This window comes from Pseudophryne corroboree, chromosome 3, assembly GCF_028390025.1.
Source record: "Pseudophryne corroboree isolate aPseCor3 chromosome 3, aPseCor3.hap2, whole genome shotgun sequence".
NCBI lineage: Eukaryota > Metazoa > Chordata > Amphibia > Anura > Myobatrachidae > Pseudophryne > Pseudophryne corroboree.
Genome location: NC_086446.1, coordinates 532,967,926 through 532,981,206, shown reverse-complemented (window position 1 = coordinate 532,981,206; position 13,281 = coordinate 532,967,926). Strand labels below are relative to the sequence as shown.

Genomic DNA, 13,281 nt, shown 5'->3' with positions numbered 1-13,281 from the left:
TGAATAGACACTTTCTATAGAGGAGCAATTATATATACTATATAAATGTATGAGTTCACTTTTATTTTGCAAACCATATCAAATTTTTCCTAGGAATTTCTTTCTTCTTTTTTATTTTACCAAAATGCTATGGAGGGGGGGGGGGGGGGCACCAAAAACCTTTTTGGCGGTTTATGCAAATTTTATTGTTACGCCACTGGGTGTATGTGTGTGGTGAGTCCTGCATACTGCACACAAAAGCTAAAATGTGGTGTACAGATTTGGCAACTTAGGACCGCATAATACAGGGAAGAATACTTAGGATGGTGGAAAAATTGAACTTGAACTAAATACAAAATATGAAAAATACAGTGCATCCGGAAAGTATTCACAGCGCTTCACTTTTTCCACATTTTGTTATGTAACTTTTTTCACGTTGTCATTATGGGGTATTGTGTGTATAATTTTGATGGAAAAAATGTATTCCATTTTGGAATAAGGCTGTAACATAACAAAATACAGAAAAGGTGAAGTGCTGTGAATACTATCTGGATGCACTGTATGACATACTATAAATGAAAGGTGATTTATATACATGGGTGTAGTATAATATGTTGACATTCACCACTGATGGTGAAATGTAGACATGTTAGAAGGGGTCATTCAGATGCCATCGGCACAAAGAACCATTTATAGGTACTTTGCGCATGCGCAGGACTCATTCTGCGCATGCTCAAATGGGTCATGCGGCATAGGACACAGCCCTGCATCAGACTGTCTTTCGTTGGTGGCTTACGTTTGTGTGGGTAGGAAGAGGCCAGGGATCTCATGGTATAACAGAGATTTTCTGGCCTCTGCGATGGGCGGCTTGTGCTTGACGTACAGGTGCTGCAAGCCGTGCGATGGTGACTGAGTGATCTAAAGCTGCATCCTGGGACACAGGTTAGCTCAGTAGTGCAGCAGGAAGCGTCTGCTTGTAGTAGGCGCGTCCTGCTGCATCACATTAGGCCGTGTCTGCATCTGTGATGCGACTAGGACACAACAGTTGAAAAACGGTTGGCTATGCTACCAGTGTTGGATCATCTCAGTCGCACGCGGTATCTCGCACCATACAGCGCAAAGATGCTAGGTGTAAAAGGACACATCTGTACCAAGCAAACATCAACATTCCCATAGCAAACAGCAGATGTTATATTCTAACAGGCATCCTTACAGTAGCTTCTAAAACTCTTATTTGCTGTACAGAAGTCTACGCTAGTGTTAAATAATCAATTATTATAGAAATATTATATTAAGCCTGAATGTGAGTAGGTAGGCGGGCCATCACACTTACAGGACAGCACTCTGAAATGATCTGTATTTCCAGAGCTCTTGTAGTGTTCTGTGACTATAGTGGCATTCTGTCACAGCAGGTGGATTAGGGGTGGACACAGGTGGGTTTCTATTTCCTGCTCATCACCATGGAGATAATCCTCCCTGAAACAAAGTGATGGAAGAACCGGTTGGGCAGAGACTGGTGCGAGACTGTAGAGAAAATGCTGGGGAGGGAGAGTGTAGACGCAAGAGGGAGTACTGCGCAGGGAAGGGGGCACCGACTAGTGTAAACCATGAGAAAAATGACATCAAAGGAATACAAACACAAGTGTTCCACAGTATAATGAGGGGGTATTCAGTTCCTGCTTCACCTGATCTGCAATGTTATAGTCATCAGTTACTTTACCAAACTACTGATCCTGTCTCATACGGTACCTGGGACAGTACTGGATGCAAATATGCTGAATGTGATAAAACTAAAGGCTGTTTGTTTGTTACTGCTATTTGATATTTAATAATACAATATATGGTTTATTTTCCAAGAATTTTCAAGGAAAATTGCATTGTGTCCTGTGTATGCAGGCAGTAAAAGAAAGTAATCATAGCCATGTTTTCAATAAATTACATCTTAAAAATATTAGCATTGCATAGTTCTAGCTGTATCTGTAACGACAGCCTCAGCATTGGGATGTCCAGTTTATGTAGCTGCAGTCTTTTTTCTTTGTTGCTATGGTTAGAAGGACAATAAACAGACCATGCAACTTACCAGCCTGCCAAAGAACTTGTAGTCCTTGTGTGCTTTACGTGCAACTGTCAGGCTTACAAAATCCCTTTAGCAAATAATGAGACCCGGGAAGGCCTTTAGTGTAATGCTTCTCTGACATTGAAGTCCTATGTCTAACCAACACTAGACAGGGATTAGGAACACTGCACAAAATATTGAAATATAAACTTCCTACGTAGGCTTAAACTGATCAGGGTTTATTGGCAAAAGCATTCTAGAAGTTCGAGCTGGGGAGCCAAACAATTTACAGATTTGGTACAAATGGACATGGTTTTGGAATCATCCGGAAATCTGTTTAGGCCTCTTTCTTAGAGAGTAGAAACTCTGAAAACATATATAATGTGAGTCGCAGTATCGTTTTGTTTTCAGTTTTCTCCTACCGTACTCTCTCTGTGGCATGCTTGCCGACTTCCTGGCTGCAGTGGGGAGGCATGTTGTGGGAAAGTGGACGGACCGGTTGGCGTGATTGCATCATCATGGCCCCGCTACGTCAATGAGAAGTTGGGGACAGGGGCACAATGACGGAATTTGACCGCCCACTTTAGCTTGGGCAGATGGAGGCTGTCTGCCCATGCTTTCTGGCAGCCAGAAGTTCCACTTGATTTTCAGGTGCCTCTCCGACATTCTGGGAGGGTAGGCAAGTATGCTTTATGTGCCCAGTTTTGAAGCCAATCCAATCATCAGAATGTCCATCACAGCAGAGAGCATTTCAGGATATATATGTGTTCTGAACAAATGGAAGGCAGTGACCTGTTCTCAGTTCTATATGTGAAGGGAATCCGGTCATGTGACCGGCGCTCTGGATCCCGGTGGTCACCATGCCAACGCTGGGATCCCCAGCGATCAAAAGCCCTACAGTCAGCATGCCGACTAACAGTGACTATTCCCACTCGTGGGTGTCCACGACACCCATAGAGTGGGAATAGAACCTGTGGCGAGCACAGCGAGACCACAAGGGTCTTTGTTATGCTGACCTCCCCTCCCCCCTTGGATTCTGCGGACGGGATCCCGGGGTTGGTATGCTGACCGCCGGGATCCCCACCGCCGGTCACCCAGCCCCAACCCGCAAGGAGCAGTGTCATGATGTTATGAAAGGAATGAAGGCAAACAGAAAGCACAGACAGTGCTAGATCGTTTAAGGAGCAGTGGGCCTGATACCAGCGATCCGAGTGCACACAGCATTGGATCACCATCATGACGACACAGACCCTGGACTTTTTCATTTTGTTTTAAAAATGCTACAAAAGTAACATCGCAAGGGGTGGTTTATAAACATTGCAGCATCAGTGGTCATAATACTCAAATAAGCAGCAGGGCAGCAGCACCCAAAGGTAAGGTGCTGTAGATGGCAGTGGGAGGGTGAAGATGGTATAAGGGAGGGAATGAAAACAGTGCCTGCAGCGAATCACTTATGAAATGTGCAGCGAGATCTCTCTCCTCACATTTCATAAGTTATTTGCTGCAGCCACTGCTGTCGTTGCTCATCAGCTCCTTGGAGGACCCCCTGCTGCGTGTTGTGCATCCATGTGTGTGAGAAGAGAGGCTGCCGGCTCCTAGTTCCAGCAGCATTATGCCCCCAGCCCAATCACAGATCAAAGAAAAGGGCAGCACGATGAAGGACCCTGGTGTGCAGAGCCCCCCTGCTCAATGCCACTGGAGGTTGGCACCCTGCGGAAGTAATGGCACTGTGTCCTAGTACATGTTTGTGCTGCTGCTGAGAAGGTAATACACCGCACCTTGTATACTGCAGCACTGATTCAATGTATAGTATATAGATTATGACCTGTTCCTTATACCATTACTTCCAACTGTCCTGCTGTCCCACCCGTGGGCTGCAGTTTACCGCGGTGGGAGGGGCAGTTGGGAGGCTCCTGTCACCCACTGCTCTGCTTAGTAGAGCAGCGGTGTGTAGTGCAAAGTATCAGGGGACTTGTTTAGCCATCTAGCCAGTGATCCCCATCAGTGAGGTATAGCCAGTGCTAATGTACCAGGCCTGGACTTAGGGCCCCTGGCTGTGTTATCTGTACTGGGCTCCACAGTTTCTGACAGCAGCTCTGGCTTCCATGCAGAGTCCTGGACACAGACTCCTTTCCTGGAATCTTTATTCACCCAGATGTACCACTGGTGAGTTGCTGGGTCAGTGATCACTGATAATTAATGTTATGCGATGGTCATTGGCCTATGGACAACCTGGAGCTATGGGTGGGGAGGGGAGGGGGGGACCACAGTGTATTTTTGCCTCCGGGTGTCAGGTATGAAGTTACATCGGGATCAGTATGATATCCTGGCTGTCGGGATCTCAGCGGTCAGGAGACCGACGCCAGGACCCCGCCAGCCAGAATGCCGGCGGCGACTGCAGCATGTCCCCTCGTGGGCTCGGTGCGCTCGCCACGCTTCGGGCCCGCTGCACTTCAGCAGAACCGTCAACACACGCAGATACTATCTTGTCACAGCATATCCACCTTTAGAACTGTTACCAGCGGGAAAGCGCCTGGTGATGAACTAATAGCACCAGGTGTGGTAAGAGGGTCTCAGAGCCCGCTGTGTGATGGGAAAAATTGAGTCATGAAAGGAGGCAAAGAAAGAATGGTCAGAGAGGTAGGAGGACAGCCAGGATAGGTCAGTATCACGCAGACCTAGGGAGTGAAGGATTTTCAGGATCAGGAGTGGTCAACAGTGTCAGAAACAGCATAGATGTCAAGGAGAATGAGCAGAGTAGTGACCCTTAGATTTGGAAGCAAGGAGGTCTTTGCTGACCTTAGCAAGAGCAGGGTCTGTGAAGTGGAGAGGATGAAAGCCAGACTGAAATGAGTCAAACAATATGTAATACATCAGAAACAACTTTCCATCTCACATACGTGAAAATAAGATTTTACTTACCGGTAAATCTATTTCTCGTAGTCCGTAGTGGATGCTGGGGACTCCGTAAGGACCATGGGGAATAGACGGGCTCCGCAGGAGATAGGGCACTTTAAGAAAGCTTTGGATTCTGGGTGTGCACTGGCTCTTCCCTCTATGTCCCTCCTCTAGACCTTAGTTTGAGAAACTGTGCCCAGAGGATATGAACAGTACGAGGAAAGGATTTTTGTAATCTAAGAGCGAGATTCATACCAGCCACACCAATCACACCGTATAACTTGTGATAAACTACCCAACAGTATGAACAATTAACATAGCCTCGGTTCAAGACCGACCAACTATAATATAACCCTTTTTGAAGCAATAACTATATACAAGTCTTGCAGAAGAAGTCCGCACTTGGGACGGGCGCCCAGCATCCACTACGGACTACGAGAAATAGATTTACCGGTAAGTAAAATCTTATTTTCTCTAACGTCCTAGTGGATGCTGGGGACTCCGTAAGGACCATGGGGATTATACCAAAGCTCCCAAACGGGCGGGAGAGTGCGGATGACTCTGCAGCACCGATTGAGCAAACACAAGGTCCTCCTCAGCCAGGGTATCAAACTTATAGAACTTCGCAAAAGTGTTGGAACCTGACCAAGTAGCCGCTCGGCAAAGCTGTAATGCCGAGACCCCTCGGCAGCCGCCCAAGAAGAGCCCACCTTCCTAGTGGAATGGGCCTTAACCGATTAAGGTAATGGCAATCCTGCCGTAGAATGCGCCTGCTGAATCGTGTTACAGATCCAGCAAGCAATAGTCTGCTTTGAAGCAGGAGCGCCAACCTTGTTGGCCGCATACAGAACAAACAGAGCTTCCGTCTTCCGGATCCTAGCTGCTCTGGTCACATAAATCTTCAAAGCCCTGACCACATCCAGGGACTCAGAATCCTCCAAGTCCCGTGTAGCCACAGGCACGACAATAGGTTGGTTCATATAAAAAGATGAGACCACCTTGGGCAGAAACTGAGGCCGAGTCCTCAACTCTGCCCTATCCACGTGAAAAATCAGGTATGGGCTTTTATATGATAAAGCCGCTAATTCCGAAACACGCCTTGCAGAAGCTAAGGCCAACAACATGACCACTTTCCAAGTGAGGTATTTCAACTCCACTGTTTTGAGTGGTTCAAACCAAGGTGACTTGAGGAAACTTAATACCACGTTAAGATCCCAAGGCGCCACCGGAGGCACAAAGGGAGGCTGAATATGCAGCACGCCCTTCACAAAAGTCTGTACTTCAGGAAGAGAAGTCAATTCTCTTTGAAAGAAAATGGATAAGGCCGAAATTTGGACCTTTATGGACCCTAATTTTAGGCCCAAATTCACTCCCGTTTGAAGGAAGTGAAGCAAACGGCCCAAATGGAACTCCTCCGTAAGAGCAGCTCTGGCCTCACACCAAGAAACATATTTCCGCCATATACGGTGATAATGTTTCGATGTCACATCCTTCCTAGCCTTGATCAGGGTAGGAATGACCTCCTCCGGAATCCCTTTTTCCGCTAGGATCCGGCGTTCAACCGCCATGCCGTCAAACGCAGCCGCGGTAAGTCTTGGAACAGACAGGGCCCCTGCTGCAGCAGGTCCTGCCTTAGAGGAAGAGGCCACGGATCTTCTGCGAGCAACTCTTGCAGATCCGGATACCAAGTCCTCCTTGGCCAATCTGGAACAATGAGAATTGCTCTGACCCTTCTTAGTCTTATTAATCTCAACACCTTGGGTATGAGAGGCAGAGGAGGAAACACATAGACCGATCTGAACATCCATGGTGTCACCAGAGCGTCTACCACTACCGCCTGAGGGTCTCTTGACCTGGCGCAATACCTCTTTAGCTTTTTGTTGAGACGGGACGCCATCATGTCTATTTGAGGCAGTTCCCACCGATCCACGATCTGTGTGAAGACTTCTTGATGAAGTCCCCACTCTCCCGGATGCAGGTCGTGCCTGCTGAGGAAGTCCGCCTCCCAGTTGTCCACCCCCGGGATGAACACTGCTTACATGGCCTTCCGCCCAGCGCAGAATCCTGGACGCCTCTGCCATGGCCACTCTGCTCCTTGTGCCGCCCTGGCGGTTTACATGAGCCACTGCCGTGACGTTGTCCGACTGAATCAGAACCGGTTTGTTCTGAAGCCATTCCTCCGCCTGGCGTAGGGCGTTGTAAATGGCCCTTAACTCCAGGACATTGATGTGGAGACAAGTCTCTAGGCTTGACCAGAGACCTTGGAAATTTCTTCCCAGTGCGACAGCTCCCCAACCTCGGAGGCTCGCGTCCGTGGTCACCAGGATCCAGTCCTGAATGCCGAACCTGCGACCCTCTAGGAGGTGAGCACTGTGCAGCCACCACAGGAGAGATACCCTGGCCCTGGGAGACAGGGTGATCCGTTTCCGCAAATGTAGATGGGACCCGGACCATTTGTCCAATAGGTCCCGTTGGAAGGTCCTCGCATGGAACCTGCCGAAGGGGATGGCCTCATATGAAGCCACCATCTTCCCCAGAACTTTTGTGCAATGATGCACAGAAACTTTTTTTGGCTTTTTTAAGGTTCCTGACCAGGGCTATGAGCTCCTGAGCCTTCTCCACCGGAAGAAAAACTCTTTTTTGGTCTGTGTCTAGAATCAGGCCCAAAAAGGTCAGACGCGTTGCAGGCACTAGCTGGGATTTCGGTAAATTGAGAATCCAACCGTGCCTCTGCAACGTCTTCACGGACAGAGACAGCAACTTCTCCCGAGATCTCGCCTTTATAAGGAGATCGTCCAAGTACGGGATAATTGTGACCCCCTGCTTGCACAAGAGCACCATAATTTCCGCCATTACCTTTGTGAAAATTCTCGGGGCCGTGGAAAGACCAAACGGCAACGTCTGAAATTGGTAGTGACAATCCTGTACTGCAAATCTCAGAAACGCCTGGTGAGAGGGGAAAATCGGAACATAAAGGTACGCATCCTTTATGTCCAGGGACACCATCCAATCCCCTCCCTCCAGGCTGGCGATGACCATTCTGAGCGATTCCATCTTGAACTTGAACCTCTTCAAGTACAGGTTCAGGGATTTTAGATTTAGAATGGGTCTGACCGAACCGTCCGGTTTCGGTACCACAAACAGGGATGAATAATAACCCTCTCCTTGCTGGAGATGAGGAACCTTGATTATCACCTGTTGAATGTACAATTTGTGAATTGCCGCTAACACTAGCTCCCTCTCTGACGGGGAAGCTGGCAGAGCCGATTTGAAAAACCGGCGAGGGGGCATGTCTTCGAATTCCAGTCTGTATCCCTGGGAAACAATCTCTATTGCCCAGGGATCCACCTGTGATTGAACTCAGACGTGGCTGAAAAGACGAAGACGTGCCCCCACTTGATCTGACTCCCCCCGGAAAGCCCCAGCGTCATGCTGTGGACTTTGCGGAAGCAGGGGAGGACTTCTGCTCCTGGGAACTAGCTGAGTGCAGCCGTTTTCCCTTACCTTTACCTCTGGCAACGAAGGACGATCCTCGTACCTTCTTGTTTTTATTGGAACGAAAGGACTGCATTTGATAATGCGGTACCTTCTTAGAATGCTGCGGGGGAACATAAGGTAAAAAATTCGATTTACCGGCCGTAGCAGTAGAGACTAGGTCCGAGAGGCCTTCTCCAAACAATTCCTCCCCCTTGTACTGCAATGACTTGATATGCCGCTTCGAGTCGGCGTCTCCCGTCCACTGTCGGGTCCACAAGAGCCGCCTAGCAGAAATAGACATAGCGTTTATTCTAGAGCTTAGTAAACAAATGTCTCTCTGAGCATCCCTCATATACAAGGCAGCATCTCTGATATGCTCCATGGTCATTTGGATGGTATCCCTATCTAAGGTGTCAATCTCCGTAGATAAGGAGTCTGCCCATGCCACGACAGCACTACAAACCCAGGCCGACGCCATGGCCAGCCTAACTATAGTTCCTGAATGTGTGTAAATGTGCTTCAGGGTGATTTCCTGCTTGCGATCAGCAGGATCCTTGAGGGAAGCTGTATCCGGAGAAGGCAGTGCCACCTTCTTGGATAAGCGTGTCAGCGCCTTGTCTACTTTAGGCGCAGATTCCCATCGTATCCGATCCTTCTGTGGAAAGGGATACGCCATGAGAATCCTTTTGGGAACCTGTAGTCTCCGATCTGGAGATTCCCAAGCCTTTTCGCATAATTCGCTTAGCTCAAATGAGGACGGAAACGTGACCTCAGGCCTTTTCCCTTTATACATGTGAACCCTCGTGTCAGGGACAGGGGGTTCTTCCGTGATATGCAAAACCTCCTTTATGGCAATAATCATGTACCTAATACCTTTTGCCACCTTCGGCTGTAATTTTGCATCCTCATAGTCGACACTAGAGTCAGTATCTGTGTCGGTATCTGTGTCAGCGACCTGGGATATGGGGCGCTTTTGAGACCCTGAAGGTCCTGGCTCCAAAGGGACAGGCACAGGCTGGCTACCTGACTGATCCCTAGCTTCAGCCTTGTCTAATCTTTTATGCAGAAGATTTACACTTGCATTCAAGACATTTAGCATATCCACCCAGTCCGGTGTCGGCGTTGCCGACGGCGACCTGACATTCAAGCACTGATTCCCCCTCCACATTTAGCGAGCCTTCCTCATCAAACATGTCGACACACCCGTACCGACACACTGCACACACCCAGGGAAACTTTTTCTGAAGACAGCATCCCCTGAAAGGCCCTTTGGAGAGACAGAGAGAGAGTATGCCAGCACACACCCCAGCGCAACAACCTGGAGACCAACACAGAATGTTTTTCCCCAGCAGCGCTGTATTATATTGTATCCGCCAATTATGTGCCCCCCCCCCTCTCTTTTTAAACCCCCTTCACCGTGTGTAAGCAGGGGAGAGTCCGGGGAGCTTCCTCTCAGCGTTCTGTGGAGAGAGAAATGGCGCTGGTGAGTGCTGAGGGAGAAGCCCCGCCCCCTCGGCGGCGGGCTTCTATCCCGCTCAAAATCGTGAAAAAATGGCGGGGGCTCAATTATATACATGTACAGTGCCCAGCTGTACATGTATATACCTATTTGCCATCCAAGAGGTGTTACTATTGCTGCCCAGGGCGCCCCCCCCTGCGCCCTGCACCCATTCAGTGACCGGAGTGTGTGAGGTGATGTGGAGCAATGACGCACAGCTGCAGTGCTGTGCGTTACCTCTGTGAAGCTGAAGGCTTCTGCCGCCTGAGACGTCTTCTTGCTTCTGCTCTTCTGGCTCTGTGAGGAGAACGGCGACGCGGCTCCGGGGGTGGACGCCCAGGACGAACCTGTGTTCACCCCCTCTGAAGCTAATGGTGTTCAGTAGCCGAGGCAGCAGATCCTATCAGTTAAGTAGGTCTGCCCCTCTCTCCTCAGTCCCTCGATGCAGGGAGCCTGTTGCCAGCAGTGCTCCCTGTAAAAAAGTAAAAATCCAAAACAAAAATGCTTTCTGTAGCAAAGAACTCAAGAGAGCTCCCTGCAGTGCGCCCTTCATCCTCTGGGCACAGGATCTAACTGAAGTCTAGAGGAGGGACATAGAGGGAGGAGCCAGTGCACACCCAGAATCCAAAGCTTTCTTAAAGTGCCCTATCTCCTGCGGAGCCCGTCTATTCCCCATGGTCCTTACGGAGTCCCCAGCATCCACTAGGACGTTAGAGAAAATAACAAAATGCTTAAACATGCGCAAAAGAGCATTATATAGTATATGCCTGAACAACGAAGGGAACACCATAAGCACCAGCAGTGAAACAACCATATTATCCAGTAATGCTGACATCTGCTACCTTGCATGCAGTGCTGCCGAGACATTGGGGGTAATTCTGAGTTGATCGCAGCAGCAAGTTTGTTAGCAATTGGGCAAAACCATGTGCACTGTAGGGTGGGGGGGGGGGGGCAGATATAACATTTGCAGAGAGAGTTAGATTTGGGTGGGCTATTTCATTTCTGTGCAGGGTAAATACTGGCTGCTTTATTTTTACACTGCAATTTAGATGTCAGTTTGAATACACCCCACCCAAATCTAACTCTCTCTGCACATGTTATATCTGTTTCCCCTGCAGTGCACATGGTTTTGCCTAACTGCTAACAAACTTGCTGCTGCGATCAACTCAGAATTAGGCCCATTGGCCCTCATTCCGAGTTGTTCGCTCGCAAGCTGCTTTTAGCAGCTTTGCACACGCTAAGCCGCCGCCTACTGGGAGTGAATCTTAGCTTATCAAAATTGCGAACGAAAGATTAGCAGAATTGCGAATAGACACTTCTTAGCAGTTTCTGAGTAGCTCCACACTTACTCGGCAACTACGATCAGTTCAGTCAGTTTCGTTCCTGGTTTGACGTCACAAACACACCCAGCGTTCGGCCAGACACTCCTCCGTTTCTCCAGCCACTCCCGCGTTTTTCCCAGAAACTGTAGCGTTTTTTCGCACACACCCATAAAATGGTCAGTTTCCGCCCAGAAACACCCACTTCCTGTCAATCACATTACGATCACCAGAACGAAGAAAAAACCTCGTAATGACGTGAGTAAAATACCTAACTGCATAGCAAATTTACTTGGCACAGTCGCACTGCGGACATTGCGCATGCACATTAGCGACTAATCGCTCCGTTGCGAGAAAAATATAACGAACGAACAACTCGGAATGACCCCCATTGTCTGGACCATGGCCACATGGGGGCGTGACTATCCTTGTCATGGTTTCTGTGAGTCTGTGCATTTGGGGAGGCATGGTTGTGGCATCTAGTAGGGTGTACTTCTATGCCTCTTTATGTACTTGCTTCCCCACTCTCGCTGCGCCGCTGCTTGCATCTTCTTCCACCATAGAGGCGAGATGTAATAGCGTCCGAGATTGCCAGAGGCGTGGGATGCTGGCATATCTTGGACGTTTTCTTAAAGCGGCAGTCATTTACAAGGCAAAAAAACGGGCAGCATCCCGCACCTCAGGCAGTCTCGGACACTATTACATCTCGCCTTTGGTATCTGCAATCTGTGACTCAACCAGGAGTTATTTTAGTTTAGTAGATTAATTAACTGCAGATCCACATAGGTAGATGCCTCTTAGTCATTCATTACTTTTCTCTGGAAATTTTACTCACTGTTTCAGCATTTAGCAGTATATATACATGTACTCCAGACTGCTTGTTGCCCATTGCAAATAGGCGGGGATGGGACATGTTATCATCAAAAGGCCACCAAACCTACACATTTACAAATGTGTGTGTAACATTGTAATTACAGATATTTCCTCTGCACATCAGACTTCTGGTCAGTTATTGGCTATATAGGGGCAGCCTCATTTTGCCCGATAACAGATAAAAGTTCATACTCAGTTACCTAGTAACCAAGTAACTATACACCTAGGGGGTCATTCCGACCCGATCATACGCTGCAGTTGTTCGCAGTGCAGCGATCGGGTCGTAACTGTGCATGCGCCGGCGCATGCCAGACGGCCGAAGGCCGTCGTTACCTAACGATTGCCTCTGCCTGATTGACAGGCAGAGGCGTTCACTGGGCGGGAGGGGGTGGCACGGCGGCGTCTAGCCGCCATTTTCGGGGCACGGCCCGGTCAACGCAGGCGTGGCTGGACCGTGCGAGGGGCGGACTGCAGCGGCTGCGTGACGTCACACGCAGCCACTGCGACCCGGGGCAGCGACAACTAACTCCCGGCCAGCCGCAGGAGCTGCACTGGCCGGGAGTTACTCTTCAAGTACAAAAGCATCACCGCTGTGCGATGCTTTTGGACTTGTGCTTAGTTTAATCCATATTTAAACCATTTTTATTTGCATTAATATTGAAATGAAAAAACATTGAATCCTGCTTATTATATTAGTCAGTGCTCAAATTGGCCGGCATATGGTATGGTATACCGGCACTTCTTCGAGCACTGCAGAGCCGACAAAAGAGCTGAGCTCCCGGTCTGCCCGCCCACTGTCCCGCCGTCCCTTTCTCCGCCACCATACTGGAAGTCCTGGTCCCAGACTCCCAGCTGCAGCGGATCTGGGACCAGGCTGGCTTTATCCCTGCCGCTACTTGTTCAAATCTGCCGCGGACCGGCAGCCAATCAGGAGCGGCAGTTTTGGAATATTAGTGCCGCGGTCACAGGAGCTCGATGCGGCGGCAGGGATAAAGCCGGCCTGGTCCCAGATCCGCTGCAGCTGCCCTCAGCCTCCTCTGTCGCCGCCCTCAGACCTCTGCACGCCTACAGCTTTATCTGCAGCATTATCTCCGAGGCCCACAGCCTCCTCCACCCCGCGCCTACCACAGCCTCCTCATCCACCGCACCGCAAACCACCACCGCTACTAAACAGGTAATTT

At 49.2% G+C, this 13,281-nt stretch overlaps 2 long non-coding RNA genes across 6 annotated transcripts in view; one reads left to right on the top strand and one right to left on the bottom strand.

Moving 5' to 3' along the window:
- Positions 1-13,281, bottom strand: part of LOC135056236 (uncharacterized) — a 421,784-nt gene that overhangs the window by 65,170 nt on the left and 343,333 nt on the right. The gene's annotated exons all lie outside the window — the stretch shown is intronic.
- Positions 1-13,281, top strand: part of LOC135056235 (uncharacterized) — a 236,939-nt gene that overhangs the window by 118,411 nt on the left and 105,247 nt on the right. Inside the window, exon 1 of one of the 3 annotated variants that reach the window (XR_010243930.1) lies at positions 4,116-4,201. The exons of the other annotated variants lie outside the window; for them this stretch is intronic. This is a non-coding gene — a long non-coding RNA (uncharacterized LOC135056235). Of the gene's footprint in view, positions 1-4,115; positions 4,202-13,281 lie in introns of those variants that run through there. 3 annotated transcript variants of the gene reach the window in all.